The following is a 6046-nucleotide window of genomic DNA, read 5'->3' on the forward strand; positions in this document are numbered from 1 at the left end:
CAGAACTTCACATGCATTGTTTTCGCTTCCTATTTATTGCACATGTTTATTTTGCACAAGAACATACCACGAGACTGCTACACGGTCTCGTGGTAGATATTCTTGTGCAAAATAAACACGTGCAATAAATAGGAAGTGAAAACAACGAATGTGAAGTTCTGTATATTTATCAGTTGGAAACATTTTACAATGCAATACACTCATGTCAATTTATTTAAAGGTGCATATACTGTCAAACCTGTGTTAAGCAGACTCTGAAGGAGTGTAAGGTAGCCATTCAAAACAGGTGGCTTCTTTTAGACTGGATTGATTGCACATTTGGCTATACTTCCAAGAACAACAAATGAAATTAATAGTAGGAGTAATGTTACTTTTTTTCAAACTGCAACAGGAATCTTTTTTTTTGGTTTTTTAAATGCACTTTGTGCAAATCTTTTAAACCTTATGAAGCCAGGTCACAAATACATGTATCTTTAATAAAATGTTTAATTATAAACTCAAAGCATTTAAAATAAAATTGTGTTACGATTAAACAGTATTCATACACTTAAGGTGACATATTTATATATTGTCAGACAAATAATTGACAATTATTAAGTTTATTTACAGTATTATGTTATCAACATATAAAGAGTACTTTCCCCTAGTTGCTTCATTTTATTATTGAAGTGGCGATTTATTTTAAATTCCTAATATTATTTTTGGTATTGCAGAGATGGAGCTTTTGAGTGTGATTTTATAATTACCGGTTTAATTAAGTACAAGTAAGTTTACTTAGCGTTTTGACAAGTGAACTTTACTTTAGTAGCATTAAATAGAATTGCTTTTGCTGTAACAACATTCCAAATACCGTTTTTTCTTTGGACCAATGATAAGCTTCATTATCATAATATCATTATTATACATTATATCTTAAATAAGATTCATTATTTTGTCTAATATTCTTACTTGTTGTTTCTCTTTTATAAGATTTTCAAACTTAGTACCGTTGAGCAAATTGCAGTGGTATTTCCTCGACATTAGGTGAACATGTTGGACCCGCAGTGATTCTTATTTTTATTTATAATCCACTATAAGACAAAATCGAACATTCTAATTCACAGCACTGGCTGAAAACAGTATTGGTGCGTGGATCACTTTCAGATTGTTGGAGATAAAAGACAGGTCCAGAGTCATCTTTTCAAATACAAATATTTTAATTGTCCGAAAAGTAGATGACATTTGGATATCTGAAGGAGAAGAACAAGCAGCCTAATTTAAAAAGGGTGTTGTTTTTTGTTTTGTTATGTTTTTCTTTTGTTCTGGTTTACAAATGTAGCATTTTTTATGCCATAAAAATATACAAACACTTAATTTCTGGTATTGATACATAATCAAAAGTATTGTAATTTGTTATGTAGTATGTTTATCATTCTATGTATCATGCAGTTTGATTTGTTAAAGGGTTGTATTACCTACTTGTATGCCAGTTTTCTCAGTGTCACTTGAATATAATTATTCTATGTTGAAAACACATCTTAAAAACTGAGAAAACCTTTCAGCAAAGTACTATTACTATTTCATTTAAACTTTTAATATACAGTATTCAATTTGGTGTTTGCAAATTTATAGTTATTCTACACAGAGTACATTTTATTAATATAGGTACATTGCTTAGATTTTATTCTGAATACCTGCACAATTTGCTTTCATTCAAACTTCAAATTCTAAAAAACAACAATGCCACTCCTTTAACATACATATACATGTATTTTGTTTTCATTCATTATTTTGTATAATTTATTTTGATGTGTGTGATGTAAATACAGGTACATTGTTTCTGTATATAGCATGTAAATACGCTAGGATTGTATATCTATGTAAATTATTTTTATTTATGTGCTTGATTTTGTTTGTGTAAAATATTTGATGTAAAATTTGTAAATTTGGGAGTGAATGTTCTTCTAAAACAGTATAAAATCAAATTCTACCATTGTAGTCTAACCTAACCTATCGGAATAATTACAAAATCAATACGATTTTTAAAAACTGAAAAAGAAATGTACTGAAGGAAGCATTTAAATACTGGATATTGGTATTTAATTAATTTTTAATTAGTGATGCAACAGTTTTGTTCATACTAGTCTGGTATAAATTAATAAATAAATAAATAATTGAAATCTCTTATTCTCATATTTTTATTTGGTGTAATTAAGTACAATAAGTTTTTTTAATGAATCTCAAGAATTATTTCTCATGTTTGAGGGGGTTTGTTTGGGAGGGGGAGAGTATCATTGAATTTGTTAACAGTAATTATGTCATTTGTTTAAATATATTGCACAAAATACTTGTATAGAAAAATATTAAGGTATGTTTTCAGTTTTATAAACATTTGAATATTTTTTTTTAATTCTTTTTTTGAAAGGGATATCTTTAACATAAATATTATATAGCCAACGTTTAAAGGTGCAGACCCTAGTTTTAACCCATAAATAATGGACACTAAGTTTAGTTAATTTACAAACCTGTAACTCATTTGGATAACCGTAACCATATGTCTGATGCCATATAACCGTAAATAAAATGTGTTGAGTGCGTCGTTAAATAAAACTTTTCTTTCATTTGGATAAAGTTATAATAGAGTGAAATAAAAGTCTGTGACGTTAAAACAGGAAATATCCTTAAAAATAGAACTTGAATCAATAAACCACTACTTCTCAGACGCACATGCATTTTTAAAAATATGAAACATTTTGGTTCTACAAACAACAGGATGACCAGAAACACTTCAGTTCTACGGAAATGGATAATCTAAAGAATAAAATGTAAGTAATGTTTGATTTCAGTGATCATAAACGGCTCTAATAGTGAAAAATATGCTGTAGTGTTTAAAAACTAGAGTATGTCCCTTTAAGTAGTTATGTCTTCTTTCTGGTTTTTTCTTCTTCAGAATTCCTCTTTGTATGAACAATTTCTTGTGTGGTTAGAGTTTTTTCTTCTCAAAAATTTTCTTTTTCTTCTGTACTACTAGCTCATACACGTCTATCAATGTATAATTATTTATGTGAATGTGAATGTGAATATTTTGTCAATTAATATATCTAAATAAAACTCTTTAAACATTATTTGTTGTGTTTTAAATACCAAGTTTGTGATTATATCAAACTGGAATCCATAACTGTTTAACTATTAGTTTTTGTTAGTGCCCTAAAAAAACAATTTTAAATAATGTGATAAAGTTTGTCCCAGCAATCTAGGTGACGAAGGAAATTAAACAGGTGAGGAGATGTGTACATGTACTGTTTGGTGGTGATATCAATTAATTTAAAATCAATATTAGTTTTGTTTTTCTATTTGACTTAGTTTATTTTCATGATACTGGCATTTTCGCTTTTTCTTGTGTTTTGTGGTGTGGTTTTTTTTTGTTGATTTAGTTTTTTTTTTTGAGGGGGTGTTTTTTGTTTTAATTTTTATTTACTGTTTTTGTTTTTGATATTGGTCTCTACACTAATGAAGATGTATGTTGTTGAAAACCAGCTCGAAATCTGTTGTTACTTAAAATCAGTTTTATGCATAACAATATTGGGGGGATGTATTATCTAATGTTAATATATGTATTTTATAGTCCGAGTTGAATTCAGTAAAATGATTGATTGCATTTAATTTTAGTCAATGGAGAGTATAGGGGTAACTTCGGACTTTGGTAACTTCGGCCTGGTAACTTCGGACCCGAGTAATCTCGGACCCCATCGGCTTAGTTAAGAGGAATTCTGATGACATTTTTCTACTGGTCTCGACGGTGCAGTGCCTAAGCAAACGTAGGTCTTACAAGGATGACAGGTACAGGGTGCGCATCTCGGTACCGGTTCCAGCCCAGAGTGACACAAGGGCACAACGGGTAGATGTGAGGCCACTACATCCTCCTTTTTTCTCATTAATACACTCGATAACATATATCTACTAACAATTAACCACGGAGGTGTGTGCTATAACAAATGTGATTGAACCGTAATTGAATATAAGCACGAAAATAGTTGAAATGAAATACGTTTTTTCATTTTATTGCATATGCAGTTCAAACGTTCATTTCAATACGCATATTTCTCCAAAGTATGGGACATATACCCAGTTGTACATATATTTTATTTCTAGTAAATAAAACAAGAAGTTTCAATTTCATATATATCTTTATTTTCTAAACATTTTAAAATATTTTGTTTTTACCAGTTTAATAGTACATACTCTAGATATATCTGAGGGACAATTATCATCATACTTTACGCATCGTGAATATAAAATATATACTAACCAACTGTATATATATATATATATACGTATACGTACATATACATATATATATATATATATATATATATATATATATATATATATTCCAAACGTAAAAGTAAAATCCTGAATAAATAAATGTTGCGGTTTTTTTAATTTATATGCTTACATCAATAAACTAAAACAATTTGTGATAACATCAAATATTATGTAAACGATTAAGCACTATTTTTATTAATCAGTAATCTAGGCATACAGTTTCTAAAAGTAAACTGAAAGTTCGCAGATGTCAGAGAATTTTAGACCACATATTTTATTCTACCGGACAGGTCCATTTAATTTGGAATATGAACGTAGAAGCTGCAGCGCAGTACGTGTGCCTTCCACATATTCTCCCCAGTACTTAAAGATTTTTCTTTGAAGATCTCGGTATTTGATATCTTGGTGACGTTTCAGTTTTGACTCGCTCACCAATCGAACTTGCAAGGGTACCAATCTGGCCTCTTCGAATAGCAGGCTAATCAGCATATAAAATGGCATATGTGGGCGATCACGTTTATTTAGTCTGTTGTGCCACCCTTCAACATCATTATTTGTACGGATACTGAGTCCGGAACACCTACCAAATCAAACCATAGTAAGAAGGCGACGGGGTATGAGCAGAATAAATGTTTAAAAGTTAATTAACTAATACACAACAAAATGTACAATGAATATATAATAATGTTTAATTAAATAAACTCATCTTGAAATAATAATATCAGATTGTTTAACAACAAACTTTCGTTTGCGTATAACCCAGATATAAGTTGCTTTCATTAATACAGAGGCCGAGATTACCGGTCCGAAATTACCTGGGTCCGAAGTTACCAAAGTCCGAAGTTACCACGTTCCAATGGAGAGGGGTCAGTCGCTTTCCGGACCTTTCATACAATTGTGGTTTTCATTGGTCAAATGAAAGTCCTATATTGATTATAATGAATATCTGATTGCTGCTTGCTTAATTTGATGTGAAGTAGAGTAACAGATGGTGGTTAGTTTATCAACTTTTGTGATATTTGATGTCTCCTACACATGCATTTTCAGGACAAATTCCTTCTGCCGTCCATAGGTCTGTTGTCGGACCCGTATGGCTTCTTTGCAAAGTATATACCTATATTGTTATGACAAGGGTTTGTTTGGATTATCTCAAACATTATAAACTGACATGTCAGTTGGTGTTCATTTTGGGGTAGAAACGTATATTCAGTGGCAGTTCTAACGGGGGAGGGGCCCTAAATTTTGCTAGTTATATTTTTATTTAATGTTTTACCTTTTTACGTTTGAGAATCCGAGAAACGACTAATAAAAGGTCTGGCCTTACACATGCGCCTCTCTCTCCCCCCCCGCCCCCCCCCCCCCCCCCCCCCCCCCCCCCCGATTTTCTTGATCCGACACTGATATTATATACCTGATTAAACAAAAAAGTTAAAATTACAACTTTAGTAACAATAACAAGGTGTACCTAATTGTGGAAATAAGAAATTGTTTTAAAAAGCAAATAATATAACTGAACACAAATTACTGAAATATTAATTTGATCAATTGAATAGGCCTAAATATTTCGGAATTGGGAAGCTGCAAACAATTTCAAGATTTGAAGGCTGCAAACTAGATCAAGTTTTTAAACGCTCTCACGCTCTCTCTCTCTCTCTCTCTCTCTCTCTCTCTCTCTCTCTCTCTCTCTCTCTCTCTCTCTCTCTCTCTCTCTCTCTCTCTCTCTCTCACACACACACGCATA

The sequence above is a fragment of the Gigantopelta aegis genome, chromosome 9, assembly GCF_016097555.1.
Source record: "Gigantopelta aegis isolate Gae_Host chromosome 9, Gae_host_genome, whole genome shotgun sequence".
Lineage (NCBI taxonomy): Eukaryota > Metazoa > Mollusca > Gastropoda > Neomphalida > Peltospiridae > Gigantopelta > Gigantopelta aegis.